This window comes from Lutra lutra, chromosome 6 (assembly GCF_902655055.1).
Source record: "Lutra lutra chromosome 6, mLutLut1.2, whole genome shotgun sequence".
In the NCBI taxonomy this organism is placed as follows: domain Eukaryota; kingdom Metazoa; phylum Chordata; class Mammalia; order Carnivora; family Mustelidae; genus Lutra; species Lutra lutra.
In genome coordinates this window covers 18,639,425-18,659,226 of record NC_062283.1, presented here as the reverse complement: position 1 = coordinate 18,659,226, position 19,802 = coordinate 18,639,425, and the positions used below count along the sequence as shown (strand labels likewise).

Below are 19,802 nucleotides of genomic sequence, written 5' to 3'. Positions count from 1 at the left end.
TCTAAAAAATCTTCAGTGAAACCATGTGGACCTGTAATTTTTTTTTCCTATGAGGAATTTTTAATTACAAATTCAACGTCTTTACTAGATTTAGATCTATTCCGGTTGTCTCTTTCATCTTGACTGAGTTTTCATAAGCTCCTTCAAAGCTGTCCAGCTTTTGACCATACATTTGTTTGTGGTATTCTCTTCTTACCTTTGTAATTATACAATTCAATATTGTAATGGCTGTATGATTCGTTATGTAATGGCTGTATGATTCGTTATGTAATGGCTGTAGGGTTCATGATGATACCCTTGTTCTATCTCTGACAGTAGGGAGCGGAGTCTTCTTTCTTTTTATCAATTCCTAGAGGTTTATCAAATTTTTGAAGCATAAGATTTTTGCTTTATTAATTATTTTCCTGTTTTATTTCCATTTATTTATGCTTTCATTTTTATTATTTCTGTTCTTCTACTTGCTTAACTCTTCCTTTTCTTGTTTCTTGAGGTAGGAACTTAGGATATTTATTTGAGGTATTTCTTCTTTTTTTTTTTTTTTAAGATTTCCTTACTTATTTAGGGAGAGAGAGAGAGCACGTGCGTGCACAAGAGGGAGAGGCAGAAAGAGAGAGAAACTCGAACAGACTCTGCACTGAGAATGAAGCCCGACATGGGCTGAAACTCCATAACCCTGAGAATGAAGCCCAACATGGGCTGAAACTCCATAACCCTGAGAATGAAGCCCAACATGGGCTGAAATTCCATAACCCTGAGATCCTGATCTGAGCCAAAACCAAGAGTTGGATGCTCAAGTGACTGAGCCACCCACTTTTTTAATGAAAGCACTTAATACTATTTTCCTCTCAGCACTGCTGCTGCACCCCACAGATTCCAATATAATTCAATTTTCCTGTAGTTATATGTATTTCATTTCATTCTTTTTTTTTTAAAGAATTTATTATTTATTTAGTTAGTTAGTTGGTTGGTTAGTTACTTATTTTACAGAGAGACCGTGAGAGAAGGAACTCAAGCAGGGGACGTAGGAGAGGGAGAAGCAGGCTTCCCGCTGGGCAGGGAGCCCAAAGTGGGACTCAATCCCAGGACCCTGTGATCATGACATGAGCTGAAGGCAGGCACTTAAGGACTGAGTCACCCAGGACCCCCTAGTTATATGTATTTCAAGCTTTTCTTTGGAACGTTGACTTTGACCCACATATTATTTAGTAATGTGCTATTTAATTTCAGCATGTTAGAAGAATTTCCTACTATCTTCCTACTATCTTCTTACTATTGATTCTGATTTGATTCCACCATGGTTAAGGGTATCTTCTGTATGACTTTCATCTCTTTAGTTTAGTTTTATTTGATGACCCAGGGTAGGATCTGTACTGGAAAATATTAGCATGTACTCTGGTTCTGTCAGATCGTGCGTTTCATAAATGTGAGTTTGATTCTGTTAACTGCTGGTGTTGTTCAGTTATTCTGTCCTGGATAATTTTTGACTAGTAGTTCTGCCAGTTGCTAAAAATAAGCTGTTGAGGTTCCAACTCTAATTTTGGATTTATCTATTTCTCCCTTAAGTTCTCTTGAGTTTTGCATCATGTAACTTAAAGATCTGTTGCATCTGATGCCTACACATTTAGGACCACCATTATCTTCTTGGTGCATTGATTATTTTATGAATATGCAACGTTCCAATTTGTCCTGTTAGTGTTCTTTGCTCTGAAATCTACGTTGTCTGATATTAATGTAGCCACTCTTGCCATTTCTTGAAATTAATATTTGCATGATGTTTCTTTTTCTCTTATTTTGCTTTCAATCTACTTATGTTGCTAAGTTTGGAGTGAGTTCTTTTACACAGCAAATAGATCACATTTATTTGTTTTTCCTTTTCAATCCACAGCAATGCCTGTCTTTTAACTGGCATCTTTATTTCATACATACTTAAAATAATTATTGATCTTATAGAGGTAAATTCTGCTCTTTTAGACTTTTTTTCTGCCTGATCTCCCTTTTTCCTTCATTTCTTTTTTCTTGCCTTCTTCTATGTTACTGATTTTTTGTAGGATTTTATTTTCATTTAATTATAATAACTTGAGCATATCTCTTCGTAGAACTTTTTTTTTTTTTTTTTTTTTTTTTTTTTTGAGACAGAGAGTGTGTGTGCACAAGTGGGGGAGATACAGAGAGCGAGAGGAAGGATCTTAAACAGGCTCCATGCCCAGCACAGTGCTCAATTCAGAGCTGGATCTCACAACCCTGAGATCATGACCTGAGCTGAAATCAAAAGTCAGAAACTTAATTGACTGAAGCACGGAGGCACCCCTATTTGTAGAGCTTTCTTACCATAGTTGCTTGCTCTAGATATCACAATATGCATATATAATTTAGACGACTAGCATCAAAGTTTCACCACTTTGAAGAAACTGTAGAAAATGTACTTTCATTGATGATCCTTTGTCCTTGCCACTTTTTATATATTATCATCTTAATTATTTCATCCACATACATTGAGCATCCATGGCATTATAATTTTTGTTTTGAACAAAAACTAGTAGGTTTTAAGAAACTCATGAGGTGAAGATTAAGCTATTATGTCCACCCCTATTTTTACTCATTCTGTTGTTCTTCTGTCTTTTTGAAGGCTTCAGTCTTCTGTTAATATCTCCTTTCTGTTTTGAGAGCTTCCTCCAGCTATGCATTAAGGGTTGATCTGCTGGTGACAAATTCCATTTGTTTCCTTTCATCTGAGAAGGTCTTCAGTTATCTGCATTTCTGAAGGAGTTTCAGTAGACATTGGATTCTGGGTTGACAATTCTTTTCTTTCGCTACTTGAAAGATCTTAACACATAATTTTGGCTTCTGTAGTTTCAGATGAGAAATTCAGTTATTTGAACTAATGTTTCCCTACAAGCTACGTGCCATTTCTATCTGGCTGTTTTTAAGTGTTTTCTTTGTTCTTAGTTGTCAGTTTAATTAGTTAAGGTTTAATTATGTTAAATCTTGGTATGGCTTTTTTTTTTAATATTTATCTTACTTACGGGTGGACTCGGCTTCTTGAATCTGTAGGATTCTGTCTTTCACTAAATTTGGGAAGTTTTAGCCACAGTATCTTTAAATACATTTCAGCCTTCAATCTTTGTGCTCTTGTCTGGGGACTCTGATGATACAAATATTAGTTCTTTTTTTTTTGGTAAAGATTTTATTTTATTTATTTATTTGACAGAAGGAAAGAGATCACAAGTAAGCAGAGCAGCAGGCAAAGAGAGGGGGAAGCAGGGGAAGCAGGCTCCCTGCTGAGCAGGGAGCCTGATGCAGGGCTCGATCCCAGGACCCTGAGATCATGACCTGGGCAGAAGGCAGAGGCTTAACCCACTGAGCCACCCAGGTGCCCCATTAGTTCCTGTTTAATTGTCCCTGGATTTATTGAGACTCTCTTCCTTTTATTGTTAGTTTCATTCATACTTTTAGTCTATTTTCTTTCTGTTGTTTATATTGAACAAACTGTTGATTTGTTCTCAACATTACTGACTCTACCCACTGTCATCTCCACTCAGAACTTGAGCCCATCCAGAAGGATTTTTTTTTTTTAAGATTTTTTTTTATTTATTTATTTGACAGAGAGAGAGATCACAAGTAGACGGAGAGGCAGGCAGAGAGAGAGAGAGAGGGAAGCAGGCTTCTCGCTGAGCAGAGAGCCCGATGCGGGACTCGATCCCAGGACCCTGAGATCATGACCTGAGCCGAAGGCAGCGGCTTAACCCACTGAGCCACCCAGGCGCCCCTATCCGGAAGGATTTTATTACAATTATTCTATTTTACAATTATATAATTTCAATTTGGTTCATTTTTGTAATGCCTGTTACTTAGCTAAGAGTTTCTTTTTTTTTTTATTTTTTAAAGAGAATTTTAAAGTACTTGTTGAATATCTATATGATAGCTGCTTTAATATACCGTCAGATTGGGACACCGGGGTGGCTCAGTCAGTTAAGCATTTGCCTTTGGCGCAGGTCAGGATCCTGGAATCCTGGCATTGAGCCCCATGTGGTCAGGCTCCCTCTCCCTCTTCCTTTCCCCTGCTTGTGTGCTCTCTCTCTCTCTCAAATAAATATATAAAATCTTTTTTAAAAAAATAAACATAATATACTGTCAGATAATTCCAACAAATGATGCATGTCTTGCCTTTTCTCATTCAAGTTGAATTTTTCATGGTTCTTAGTATAATGAGTGATTTTTTTTTTTTTTTACATATATCCTGGACATTTTGTATATAATATTAGGAGACTTCCTCTTATTTAAATCTTTTTCAGTCACCAATAACAATAACTCCTTTTAGATTCCACATGTAAGTCCTGGATTATTTTAAGAGCTATTGTTCTCATGACAATTTAGTTTTTAGAGAGACTTTGCCAAGTTATTCTGGTCAGTTTTATTGTTATGGCTCTGCTGAGAATTTTTTTTTTTTTTTTAAGAGACAGAAAGTGTGGTCAAGAGGTAGGAAGAGGGAAAGAGAGAGAGGGAGGGAAAGAGAATCTCAGGCTCAGCGCGGAGACTGTTGTGGGGCCTGATCTCTCATGGCCCTCAGATCATGACCTGAGCCAAAATCAAGAGTTGGAAGATTAACTGACTGAGTCACTCAGGTGCCCCCTCTGCTGAGATTTTTTGACTGACCTCAGCAAATACCACCTGCCCTTCCCAGTGCTACTGAGCGAGAGGTTCAGGAAACATTCAACCTTAGTCACTGTTGCCATGGTAGACTGAGTCCCCCCTGCCCTGGAGATAGGGCAGGCACTCTACTGATATTGGCATTGTGGCCCAACAGACCCACTACTGTCCAGGGGTTGTTGCAAACATCACAAAGCTTCTATGAGAGTAGAAGGACAAATTAACATGAGTTCCTGAACAGGCCCTGCTGACAGTGGTGTTGGGCAGCAGTGGACCTCCCTGTTAGATCTCTACTAGGCTTCCCCTTTCCCAGTACTTTGGCCATAAAGGTCAGGATTTATGTTTTTTTGTTTGTTTGTTTGTTTTCTAGGCCATTTTTGCAGTTCCAAGTTGTAGACCTCTCCTCAATCCACTGTGCCATATTTGGGGGGCAAAAAGAAAATCTGTGAACTTAATTTGATGTATTTTCCTAAGTCCTATGTTCCCTAGACACTCCACCTTCTTCTTATCTTTTAGAGTCCTATTAGGATTAGTCCTATCCTAATAGGACTCTTTCTAGAATATGTGGTTTTATTTGGAAGAGAGGAACAGAAGAAAATGAGTCTAGAACATCCTATCCCATCACACATTTTCAAAATATTTTATCAATCAGTATTCTTGTCTAATAGCAAAAGGGTTTGACAAAACACTTAAAATTGTCTTATTCCTGAAATTGGATATCTACATAGCGAATTTTAACTGTTAACATGCTATGTAGAAATGTTTTTTATTATAATTCTAGTTATTAGTGATTTTTTTTGTTATTGTCAATTGACAACTGTTACTGTCAATTCATTTACTCCTATTTCCTTAATATCTGTGAGAAGAACACACTGATTTCTACCTTTGAGCCATGCTTAGAGTTTCCTACCAATCACACTGCTTCTTGGGTCCCTTCTCCATGCCTTTCCTTTCCACAAATCCATTTCCTGGTGCAGTGCTAAAGCCAAAAGTGTTGTCATTATCTCAGGAGTTTTTATTTTAATACAAGTTAGGATATGTTCATCCAAAATAATAACTATGGTATTTCAGTGACCTGAAAAACAATTAGAAAATTTTTGAAAGATAAACCAAATCACAGATAAAAAGAACTCCATAAATGTTAATTGTTATTAAGGCAAAATGACAGGATTCAACTTTACTTTTGCTTTTTTATTCAATATTTGAGTTATCAGAGCCATAGGAACCATTACAGACTATTATGCCAAATATTAAAAATAATCTTTCAAAGCCTTCCACCATTGTCAGGTTTCCTTTGTAGTATCAGAGGGGTTTCTATATTAAATAATAGCAAATGATTTCAGATAAAATGTTCTTGCGACAGTTAATCATAAAAAATACTTTTTTTACTACATGACGCATTGGTCATTTAGAAAAAGAAAATTCTTAACTAATATGTCATTATGAAACTTTTATCTGCTTACTATTGACTACAAATATTACTAATATCCCAAACCTTTTTGTTTTAATTTTAAGAAACTCAATTTCCAATAACGGTGTCTTGTCACATTCATATATCAACCACTCTAACCTTTACATCAAGCTGTATTCTATTTTATTATACTAACTTATCTGTGCCACAACATCTGTTGGCTAAATGGATCTTAATTTTATTTTAATCTTTATTTATTTTTTTATTTATTTATTTTAATAATAAATAATAAATAATAAATAAATAATAAATAATAAAATAAATCTTTATTTATTTTAATCTTCATTTTATTATAGATTTGATTACTGAAATATTCAAGGAAAATAATATCCTGAATTGTCAATATTTTTTGAGTTTATATTTACATCCAAGTTTTCTTTTCCCTAATACGTGTGAGAAGATGACTTTATTTTGATCTTCATTGTGTTCTAGCCAACAGTAACTTGCGAATTGGAAAAAAAAAGTCAGATAAATTGAAGGCAGAGGAAATGATTACCAGCTTCTTAGAATAAGTGGGAAGTTAATAATTTGAGTTGTTTGATCCCTAAGCTTAGAGATATATCTGTTCTCTATCATGGAGAACACTGGATATGACACCATTGCGAGATCATCTATTCCTTAAATTAATCAATCCATAGATACTTTTGAGCGCCACTCCAAGTCAGGGAACATGGAAAGAACTATTGGTGATTTGGTGAATACAATAAACATGGGTCTTATTCTTAGGGAGTTTAAAATTTCATGTAAGAAAGCAATAACAAACAATGAAATGAGCAAATAAATGTATAACTGTAGATTTTAATAAATATTAGTGATGGAAACTGGTAAAGGAGAGTGACAGAAAATATTGGACTGCTACTGGGGAGTGGAGAAAGGGAGGTTGAGTTTAAGTAGGCACTCTCCAGGACATTACATTTCGTCAGAAACCAGAAAGATGAGAATGAGCTAGGCCCATTTGCTACCACAAATTCCTCTAGTTTACCTACAATTATAGCCCTAGAGATAAAGTATCTAGTGGCATTTTTGCCCATAAACATGAATGACTTCTGATGTAAAATAATCTGTTATTTATTCACATTGTGGCATGGTAGTTATGATGGTAAAGGATCAATTTGCCAAGACCGGTCTCTATTCTGATGAGTTACAATTTGTAAAATGGCTTAGTGATCAACATGTATTCCATAAAATAGATGTGAAACCCATTGTCTTATATTACCCTAAAAATTCTTCCCATGTCTCAAGATACATATAATTCCATAAAGTGCAGGGCAGATCCTTAGAACAGCTGGTAGGTGTAGAAATGAAATTCTCTCTGCACCTCCCCTATTTGAGTAAAGTTGAACAGAAGTAACTTGAAGTCCTCCCCTGGGCAAGTGCTTGAACTATCCCATAATAGTATTTTAAAGGCCCTCTTTGCTTAGTCACTTCTGTCAACCATTCTTTTCTTAACTGTAGCAGTAGGGGGTAAGATGAGAAAAATCATGGAGAGCACAGGGAAAAATATACATAAAATTCTTCTATTTTTAAATCACTGCTTTTTAAAATCAGTCTTAATTGGAAAAAGAAAACATGATTTTTTTTCTTTTTGCTTTATTTCCACAAATGCGTGATACAGTACTCCATAACAACACAGAAAGTGCTCTGCAAAGGACATTGTTTTATGATCTTCACAAGTGATGCCTCTAAACTTTACTGTTCTATCTTTAAAATCTCTAAAGTCTTTTAGGATCCAAAGAGTGGCTACTATTGTGCACTTACTATAGGATAGTTACTGATATGCACATTTTTAAATTTTATTTTATTTAACAATATTTTATTTTACTTAACAATAAATATAATAATAACCTTATACTAAAGATAGTGCCATTCTTAATCTACCAAGAAGGAACAGTTTCATAAATATTACTTGCTGAAAGCCACACAGCTTAGTGAGGGAGAAAACCAAATTCAAACCCAAGACTGTTTTCTTGACCACCTTGCATACAATCAAGTTCTATGGGTTTCATCTACACCATGGCTGGGAAATAGATTTTATTGTTTAGAATAGTTTAAGATTTCAAAAAATATCTGTGCAGATGGTACAAGAATTCCTGTCGACCCTTAGCACCACTTCTCCTATTATTGTTAGCATTTTATATTTATGTGGTCCATTTGTTACAACTGATAAACCATTATTGATATAGTATTAGTAACTACAGTCCATAGATTACACTAGAATTTATTCTTTGTGTCGTACAGTTTTTTAGGTTTTGACAATGCATCACATCATGTATCCACCATTAAGTATCATACAGAATAGTATCATGCTCTAAAAATTCTGTACTCTGCCTGTTTAATCTTGTCTTCCTCCCACTCTGTGAGTCCCTGGCAAAAACTGATCTTTTTCTTGTCTCCATAGTTTTACCTTTCCCAAAATGTCATGTAGGCGGCATCATACACCGTACAGCCTTTGGCTAGCTTCTTCCACTTTGCAATATACAAGTAATTTCCCTCTATTTCTTTCTGTGGCTTGATGGCTCATTTCCTTTCATTGCAGAATAATATTTCAGAGTATGAATGCACACAGTTTGTTTTATCTACCATCCTGTTAACAGATTGAGAACCATCTCAGTGGCTTCCAATTTTTGGAATTTAGGAATAAAGCTTATATGAACACTCATGAGCAGGCTCTGTGTGGAACCTACGTTTTCAACTCATTTGGGTGCACAATTGCTGAATTATATGTTAAGACAGTGTTTAGCTTTGTAAGAAGCAGCCAGACTGTCCTCAAGCCTTCTATACCATTTTTTTTTCCTTTTCAACAATGAATGAGAATTCTTATTATTCCATATATTTGGTAGCAGTTTTTTATTACCCATGTTTTGGACTCTAGCAGTTCTGATAGATATGTAGTTGTATGTCATCATTTGAATTTGCAAATCCTGAATGGCATGTAATGTTGAGCATTTCTCATACGCTTATTTGAACTGTATCTTCTTTAGCAAGACATCTGTTCAAATCTTTTGCTCATTTTTTAATTGGGTGGTCTGTTTCCTTGTTGTTAAGTTTTAAGAACTCTTTATATATTTTGGATATAAGTCCTTTATTAAATATGTGTTTTGCAAATATTTCTCCCATTCTTTGTCTTATTTTTTTTCCTTCTCCTAACAGTGATATTTGTAGAACATAAGGTTTTCATTTTAATGAAGTTCAGCTTACCAACTTTTCTTTCATAGGTTCTGCTTTTGGTATTGCACCTAAAATTTCATCAACGATTCCAAGTTTACTTAGATTTTGTCCTGTATCACCTTCTAGAAATTTTAGTATTATATTTTACATTTAGGTGTATGATCCACTTTGGCATATGATCTTTGTTCGTATTATCATTATGCTTTTGTATGTGGATGTTCAGTTGTTCCAGCACCATTTGTTGAAAAAATTATCTTATCTTTTGGATTTACCATTCCTCCCTTATCAAAGATCTGTTGAATATATTTGTGTGGGCTTATTCCTGGATTTTCCACTCTGTTCTATTTATTTGTTTTTCTGTTTTTGTAGTTTGTTTTGTTTTATTTTGTTTGTATGTTTGTTTGATTATTGTAACCTTACAGTGAGTTTTAAAGATAGGTAATATCTCTCCTTTGATTTTGTACCTAAAATTGTTTTGGCTTTTCTGAGTGTTTTTTTTTTTTCCATATAAACTTTAAAATTATTTGTTCATATCTCCAAAATAACTAACTTAAATTATTATGGGGATTGCATTGAAACTATAGATCAAGTTGGGAGGAACATATATCTTTTTTTTTTTTTTTTTTTTTTTTTTTTAATTTTTTTATTTTTTCAGCATAACAGTATTCATTATTTTTGCACCACACCCAGTGCTCCATGCAATCTGTGCCCTCCACAATACCCACCACCTGGTGCCCCAACCTCCCACCCCCCACCCCTTCAAAATTCCCAGATCGTTTTTCAGAGTCCATAGTCTCTCATGGTTCACCTCCCCTTCCAATTTCCCTCAACTCCCCTCTCCATCTCCCCTTGTCCTCCATGCTATTTGTTATGCTCCACAAATAAGTGAAACCATATGATAATTGACTCTCTCTGCTTGACTTATTTCACTCAGCATAATCTCTTCCAGTCCCGTCCATGTTGTTACAAAACTTGGGTATTCATCCTTTCTTTCTTTCTTTCTTTTTTTTTTTTTTTTACAGCTTTATAAACATATATTTTTATCCCCAGGGATACAGGTATGCGAATCGCCAGGTTTACACACTTCACAACCATAGCACATACCCTCCCCAATATCCATAACCCCACGCCCTCTCCCAACCCCCTCCCCCCATCAACCCTCAGTTTGTTTTGTGAGATTAAGAGTCACTTATGGTTTGTCTCCCTCCCAATCCCATCTTGTTTCATTTACTCTTCTCCTACCCCCTCAACCCCCCATGTTTCATCTCCTCTCCCTCATATCAGGGAGATCATATGATAGTTGTCTTTCTCCGATTGACTTATTTCGCTAAGCATGATACCCTCTAGTTCCATCCACGTCGTCGCAAATGGCAAGATTTCATTTCTTTTGATGGCTGCATAGTATTCCATTGTGTATATATACCACATCTTCTTTATCCATTCGTCTGTAGATGGACATCTAGGTTCTTTCCATAGTTTGGCTATTGTAGACATTGCTGCTATAAACATTCGGGTGCATGTACCCCTTCGGATCACTATGTTTGTATCTTTAGGGTAAATACCCAGCAGTGCAATTGCAGGGTCATAGGGTAGTTCTATTTTCAACATTTTGAGGAACCTCCATGCTGTTTTCCAGAGTGGTTGCACCAGCTTGCATTCCCACCAACAGTGTAGGAGGGTTCCCCTTTCTCCGCATCCTCGCCAGCATCTGTCATTTCCTGACTTGTTAATTTTAGCCATTCTGACTGGTGTGAGGGGAACATATATCTTAATATGGGATTTTTCTTATGTATGAATGTAAAATACTTATGTAATTATTGAGATCTTCTTTGATTTTTTTTTCATCAGAATTTTATGGTCATCCTCATATGATCTGGTATATATTTTGTAAAATTTATTCCAAAACATATAATTTTTCTGGTGCTAAAGTAAATGGTATTGTACCTTTAATTTCAAAGTCCCCAACTGTTCATTGATGGTATTTTGAAAATCCCCTGACCCACTTTTTATATGAACCTTGCATGATGCAAATCTTGCTAAAATTGCTTATTCATTTCAGAAGGGTTTTTTTTTTTTCCTTGGATCTTTGGAATTTTCTCAATAGAAAATCATGTCATATGTAAACATAGACAGTTTTATATCTTTCTCCCCAATCTGTATATTTTTATTTCATTTCATTGTGTTATTGTGGTAGCTAGAACTTCTCATGCAGTGTTGAATAAGAGTGATGAGAGGCAACAACCTTTTCTTGCTCCTGATCTTAGGGAAAGCTTCTAGTTTCTAACCATTAAGTATGATATTATCTGTAGGTGTTTTGTAGATGTTCTTTATCAAGTTGGAAAACCCTGTATATTCCTAGTTTACTGAAGGTTTTATCATGAATAGATACTGGATTTTTTCAAATGCTTTTCTTGCATCTGTTGATATAATCATGTGATTTTTTTCCCCCCTTTAACTTATTGATGTGATGGATGCCTTGCCCTGGGATGTATTTCAAAATGATTACTTTTTTCCCTCTTCTGCTGAAATCCCACAGTTTTTTTGTTTGTTTGTTTTATCTTCACCATGAGAAATCTGATGGAACTCCTGGAGATAAGACTCAGGCAGATTGCATTTTCTCCTATCACTTTCCTAATTTGTAGGTTCAAGATTGAAAACACAATTAATTGATCTCTCAGTATCCTTTAATTTACTCTTCATTGGCTTACGTTCCCTGGATTTTGTTAGTCTGACTCTCATTCTTATGTCAATTTGACCTGAGGTGATAACTCTCATTCTGTTCTGACGTTTGGGAACTATTCCTCACACCTGACAGTAGTACTTAGAGGCATTGTTGGCCTGTCAGCTATGACCATGATCAAATCTGACAATGACCTAAATCTACTGAAACTTCCAACCAAGACTATGGAATGAAAGGGACACAATCATCTTTACAATTGACCCTCCCAGATTATGAATATTCAATTTGCTGATAAAAAAAAAGACTTAAATATTTAATGGATGATGGAATATAAAATCAAAATTGTCATAGGCAAGAAAAACCATAAAAATAAGATACAATGGTTTTGAAGGGGCGGGGAGTGGGGGGTTGGGGGAGACAGGTGGTGGGTATTAAGGAGGGCACGTATTGCATGGAGCACTGGGTGTTGTGCAAAAACAATGAATTCTGTTACACTGAAAAGAAATTTTAAAAAGATACAATGTAATTGAGATATATATATATGGAATTCTGCATTTTGTTTATTTTGGATTTTTAAATTGCATCAAACATGGTGTAGGGCAGACTTGGTACACGATTAAAATTATTACTTGGTTAGTAAACTCAATTTAATCCAGCCTATAACTTCTGAAAAAAGTTATTTGGATAATAATAATAATACTGGAAGTAAAATGTACTGCCCAAAAGGAAGACAGCCTCTGTGTCTGAAAAGAAATCTTTCCAGAAACACCAACACCAATCTTCACAACTGTCGAAAGATTCTCATATGGAAGATAATATAGGCCTATTACCTATTGCTAGAGAGCACAACTTGGAAAGACTCACAGAGATCTTAAGAAAGTATTTGGGACAATAAGAATTGAAGTGAGTTCAAGTCAATGATTTTGAAGATGAGAATAAATATAGATTTCACATTTGCATTGGCTGTACAGTTATGCTAGGTAGCATCTAACATTTTGTTACCTCATAATATTCTACAATTTTAATGATGAAACAAGATGTATTTCTTCACTGCCATTTCCATCAAGGATTGTATAAGGAGAAGCTATAACTCTTTCACTGTAAGCTTTAAGGGAAAACTAAAGAAGCACAATATATATCCAGTACCTAGGTGTCAGGCACCTGAAAATTTGCTTTCAAATGTAAGATCTTATTTGTTTCTTACATAATCTTTTACAGTGTTGTTATGGTATCCCATTTTACATCTAAATAAACTGAGGCTTAGCAAGGCTGTGTTAGCTGTCCAAAGTCTCCTATTTAGTAAGTTGAACTGCTGAGTCATCTGATTTAAAAACCCATACATTTATTAATCAGAACAACTGTTATTCTTCTTCCATTCTGGTTGTATTCTTAATGGTTGGGAACATAAAGTTATTCTTGTATCCCACAGATTTGAACTGAACTTATAAACCTGAGTTTCCCAGATACAACAAAAATGTGATGACATAATTTTAGGACAATAACAAAATTAAATTCAGAATGATGCTTGACTGGACCCTTTCACTTTAGAATCGATACTCCTGGAACTAACGCCTGGTTTGGCACTCTAGGGATTCACTGAAGTTATCGTTTTGATTTAAGTTATTGCATTTATGGACCTAAATTTTAGCTTGCTTGTTAGAATCTGTTACATGGACTGTAAAGTAAAATCCCTAATGCATCATTGTTCTCAATTTGTAAGGAGAAAATATTTTGGTTATTTCACAATGCATATATCTCTACACCCCAGGTCAATCATTATGCCTGTTTTCTGCTGGGTACCTGGTGATATATTTGCATATTGAAGACACCAGGGACATGGAACAGTTGGGCTGTAAATCTCAAGTTCTGTTTGCCAACTATCCTCAAACTTCAGGAGTAACTTGCACTCAATTTCTAATTTGTCCCTCCAGTTTTATTTTTATTTGTACTTCTGTTTCCAACTAAACATAAAGTAACCTGAGGTACTAATGCTTGGTGATTAAGGTATAGAATTTACAGTCAGACTGCTTGGATTCAGATCCGGTATTTATGCTTTTAATCCCTCTGAGTTTTGGTCCTCTCAACTGCAAAAGAAGGGTAATGACCCCTCCCTCAAAGAGAAAGTAAATTAGTGCCTAATAGGGAGATCCTTGTACTTGGTTATAACCAATAAATGCTACATATTATCTTTATTTAATTATTATTATTCAAAGTGAGATAAGATTACATATGTCAGACCGTGTGTTTTCTTTTCTTTGAAATAGAAATAGGTTTTTCTTTCTTTGTTTCTTCTCTTCTCACTTCCTTTCCTCCAATCCTTTGCTCCTTTCTTCCTCCTTTTCTTTCTCCTCTCCTCTTTCTCCCCTTCCTTCCTTCCTTCCTTCTTTTTCTTTTCTTTTTCTCTTATAAGTATTGAGTTTATGGTGAATCCACTGATGAGACAAGCCCACACATATATTTCCATCATTTCCAACTTAGCAGTCCAGCTGTTAACACTGTTACTCTTCGATTTTGTGAGATATCAGAGGATTTCAGGGGAAATATAGAATGTTTTCCTACTTACCACGTGCAGAAGCAGGAGGCTCACTTCAGTTAAACTTATGTGAGCTATTCCCAATTGTTAAGCCACAGTAACATCCATCTATTAAGAAGGCAACTATATTGGGATCAGGGGAGGGCCAGAATAAAACATGATCTGCACATCAGCATCTGTTTTCTAATTAGGATGGCTCAGTGGCAATTTTCATCCAATAACTTAGTTAAATTTCATTCCTAAAGTATAAATATCCTCTGAAGGCACATGGGTGAAGTTAAATCAATAACTGCATTATTGTAAATTACTTCATAATTATATATTGATAAACAGAATAAGGTTATATGATATCCATTTTCCATATCACTTCATACCTCAGACAACTTTGTAGAAAATTATATTTTTATGTTGCTTTCAAACAGCTTTGTTTTGTGTAAAATGCATTTCACCTCATTCTAAAGCAATACAATTTCAGCTAGTCCTCCTTTTTTCGTTTAGCTTTTCAAACCATATAAACCCAATGTATCAGAATTAAATGTTCTCAGAGAATTCAGTGTGAAAAAAATATTTAAGAACTTATAAGAAAAAATATATATTCTGTTCTGTTTTAAGGCTTGTCTAGAGAATACTGCGAGACTGTAAGATGCCAAGGTATTTCAAGTCAATCTGCTTCCCATCTTTCCCATAACCCTGACTGACCATCATCAAATGTTTTCTTTATCTGCTGATCTCCCTTCTATCTGGGGTCTCTTCCTCCCATGCACTACTTGTCATATACTTATTTTATGTTGACTGTGTTCCCTAGAACATCCATAATTGTCTGATTTAAAATACTGTGTCCTGGGTGGGGTGGGAACTGAGCAGCTATGCTGGGTGGCTGGGTAGTGCTAAGGGTTGGGGTCTGGTGGGCTAAATAGAATCTTGACCAGGCAGATGGCTTCTAGGGGGGAGTGGGAGCCTCCATGTGCCAGAGGACTCTCCAGCACCAAGAACGGCTAGAGGAGAATGAGGTCGGCCATCTGGAGACCTTCAGTGGGACTGTGGGCTCCCTATACAGCCATTTCTAGGGGAGGTTGTCCCTTGAGAGCAGTTAGCCTCAACCTCTGGGCAAGGGCCCCCTAGAAATTCCTGGAAATACCAGAGCCATGGCCTCCAGGCTGTGACTTCTTCAGCTAAGAATGTGTTGGGTGGCATGTCCCAGAGAATCCAGAAGTCCTGCCAAAGTGGCACCAAGTGGCTGGTGGTAACCCAAGTGAGAGCCAGGAGGAGGAGGAAAAGGGCACAGAAGGGCAATAGCTCCCCATTCACAGACTGAGCCAGAAGAGTACCCAGCTGTCTGGAGCTGACCCTGCCGACTCAAACCTGGACCAGTGGATGAGGGAGTATCACCGACTCTGTCCACATGGGCTCTTGTGCATACCCACTGCAACCTCCCTCCAGGAAGGAGATTGCCTTCCAGAGCCCCTACTCCTTGACAAAGCCCCTCTGCTCTCCCAGTGAGTATGACAGTGTCTAGAGCCTGTTGGAACTGGAATTCAACATCAGCAGAAGCTGTCACAAGGACTGGCAGAGGCCATTATGACTGAAGAGAACAGGGGCATGACTGTTTCTTTCATTTGTGACTGAGGAATGTAACTTTAGGTAATGTCCTCCTCCCAAACACCTTTCTAGGGTTCTTCTTCTCCCTCTTCTTCATGAATGAACATGTGCAAGAAAGGAGTCTTTTCCAGAAAACCTCACAGAACTGATGGACCAAGCAGAGTGGAAAGTGTGCAAGTCTCATCTGCCTGGACCTCATTGACCCCATCATTAACTGAGGGTACCAGGCACGCAATAGCTGGAGCCACCTTCCAGCTCCACATTTTGGAGGGGAGATTATGGTATCCCGCATTTCCTCTGCTTTGAGCACAGTGAGGGGCCAGAAGGGAGTTCTGCATTGTAGGACACAAGACACATCTGACCACCATGCCATCACATCAGATCTGTGCATCCCCATGAGTTCCCAAAGAAGCCCCAGGAATTGGCAGTGCCCTTGGACCACTGCTAACAAGGGTCCAGGTGGACACTGCTCAGAGGCACTACTCTCCTACTCCAGTCACATCTGGTCCTGCCAGTGACCAGCTGACCTAGCCTGAGAGTGACTTAGGAATTCATCCCACACTTCAGCCTTGTTGTTGTCACATTTGCAGCATGAAACACCAGCACAAGAATGTATTGGGGAACTCTGAGTTATGTACCCAAGAGTGGGGTATTTCAGGAATCATTCCCTATGTTGCTAGTGCCTAGGCTCTAGGCAACAGCTCCTGTCTCTTCTCCCCCAACCAGAGCTCCACAAGATGAGATAGGAGAGACTTCCAGGCCCTAAGACACTGGGCCCACTGGTACTGATTTATACTCAGCACAGGGCACTGTGGGTGTGTAAGGAAGGCTAGCACTATTGAGTAGTGATTTCTGCTCTTAGTGACCTATTTAAGAAATCTGCTTTGTCATTTTATTAGAAAGAAACCAGAATGTGACTTCCCTAGATAACACTGCTGTTTCATAATAAAGATTCTTCTTCCATAAAAATAAAATGAAATAAAATAAAAAGAATAAAATAAAATATTCTGTCCTATTTTCAGTAAGTGTGGCCCAATTTTTAGTTGAGAATACATGGTGACTGTACACATACTCACTGATTAATCTATCACTTGTCTCTTAACCAGAGCTCATGTTCATGGCTTGGGTATGTCCTTGGTATGACATTATTCTATGCTGACTTTGTTCATCTCTGCAAAAAAGACACTGGGAGAATGTATGTGTAAGAAAAGAGCGTGTTAAGGTTTGGGTGCAGTCAAACTTGTTCTAGAATCTATTTTCATCACCTGCTAGATTTCTGTCCCTAGCCAAGTCATTTAACCTCTTTCTATATGACATAGAGACAACACTCCTACCTCTCACCGAAATAGCATTTAAATGAGATTATGTACTTATGACTAGGCTTGGTCCTTACCACTTAGTGAGTACTCAATATATGGTAGGGATTATTATAACAATATCATTACAAGTTCATTATGTAAATGCAACAATCTTTCTGTTCACTATCCTACTGTCTATCTCACTAGGTCTCCTCTTAAAGTACTGGTCATTTTTTTCTGTGAAATTAATTTATGGTTAGTGGTATTTTGTATGATCTTAAAACAGTATCTTTCAACCATGGGTGACCATCCATTAGTTCCTTTCCCAAATTCACTGAGCCAGAAACGTCAAGGATGGATACATTTATACACCCTACACGGAAATCCTAAAGTGAAATCTGGTTAAGAATGACCACGCCAAACATCAGAATAGGATTTGAAAGTTACATCTAAAGAAATTTTGCTTTCCTTCATAGTAATTTGCAGGGATCTTCAAGAAAAGTTGCAGCGTCAGGAAACTTGGCTCATCATATGTCTGGGTAAGATAATTTCTAAGCAGTAGAGAGTAAAAGATGGTGGTATGCAGACACTGAATCCTCCACACATGTCATTTTCATGCAAGTGACATCTAGGAAGAATGAACAGTAAAAATACTTTCTAAGTGTGTATCCTCCTGGTGGTAGATGTGGGAGTTTTGCCTTGACGGGCAAGACCTCTAAAGCTCAGAAGCCCATTGCTATTTGTCCAACTTAGGCCCTACTCTTTACCTTTCCTTGAACCACCACCTGGGAGAATGACCTCCTCTATCCTCGCCCTCACTGTCTTAGATTGTTCCCATGGCATCACAGGATCACCCACAGCTTTCTTCTGAGTTTGCTTCATTGTAAAACATTACCCTATTGTGAACTGATGGTCAGCAGGTCATTCTTCTCACCCTGGGACCCAATTAAGGAGAAGCAGAAGAAGCAGAAGTGAGGATGATGATGGTGTTTGGATTTCAGCCACCATTGACTTGGTAATCAGCTCTAGAACCATGGATAGAATCTCTAGAACCACAGATAAAATCATCGTCTCTGTGTATTTGGCCCATTATATTTTTCCAACTTCCTTTACAAAATGCTCTTCAGACTGTACATGAATGCATTTTCTGAAATCCAAATTGATATTCTGAATGATTCAGGACCTGTTGCCTCAAGCTATATGCAAGAAAAGGGAAAAGTTGTGCTCTATGAAGCAATTACCCACCTAAATTAAAGAGAGGTGAGAGATGAGCTCAGGGAATAGAGAAGATGAACCTAACAAGAGCCTTTGCTCAACTTTGTGATAAAGAGCAAACTCTGCCATTTTGAATAGTTTTAGTTGCACAATTAATTTACAATTACCTGGATAATCTTTTAAAAAATAATCAAGCTCCTGCATGATTCTGCATTAATTTCTCTTGATGTCTCATAAATGCAAAAGCATTTGCATTTGAGATGCATAAAAAATGCAAATCACATTTCTAGCTCTATTTAACCACCAAAACGCTTATTTATGATCATACTTCTTTCAGTATCATTCTAACTGTAATACACCATTAAGAATGTTACACAGAACATTTACAATATATTCTAGAAAGGAAATCTGGCATTAATGCAATAGTGTGTTAGTGCCTTCTGTATTATGTGGATAGAAATTCAGAATACATTACTTGAAAAATGAGGATAGGAGCACCTCAGGGGCTCCGTTGGTTAAGTGACTGCCTTCAGCTCAGGTCCATGATCCAGGAGCCCCAGGATCAAGTCAGGCATTGGCCTCCCTGCTCAGCGGGGAGTCTGCTTCTCCTCTGACCCTCCCCCCACAATGTTGTCTCTCTCTCATTCTCTCTCTCAAATAAATAAATAAAATCTTTTTTAAAATGAGGACATGCTTCAAAATTAAGGATTAATTAATCAATTCATTCATTTATTCATCCATAGCTATTTAACAAATATTTGTTGACAATCTCCCTATGAACAAAGTGCTGTTCCATCAAGAATTTTATGGTGAAACAGGACAGACAGGGTTTCTCCTCTCATTGATTTAACATTCTAATGAGGAAAGTGGTCAAAATAAGTAAACAAACAAGAAAAATATGCGGCTTAACTAATCCAGCAAAAATGCCTTTATTTTTAAACCAAAACTCACCATGTCCAAGTTTACAAAGGAATCATAAAAATACGTTTTTGAGGGGCACCTGGGTGGCTCAGTTGGTTGAGCATCTGCCTTCGGCTCAGGTCATGATCCTGGCATCCAGGGATCGAGTCCCACATCGGGCTCCCTGCTCAGCAGGGAGTCTGCTTCTCCCTCTGACCCTTACCCCTCTCATGCTCTCTCCCTTTCTTTCTCTCTCTCTCTCTCTCTCCAATAAATAAATAAATATTTTAA

At 37.0% G+C, this 19,802-nt stretch overlaps 1 pseudogene; it reads left to right on the top strand.

The window, feature by feature from the left end:
* The window catches only part of LOC125101539 (protein PIMREG-like), a 34,089-nt pseudogene extending 17,964 nt beyond the window's left edge, over positions 1–16,125 (top strand).
* Positions 16,126–19,802: the final 3,677 nt, after the last annotated feature.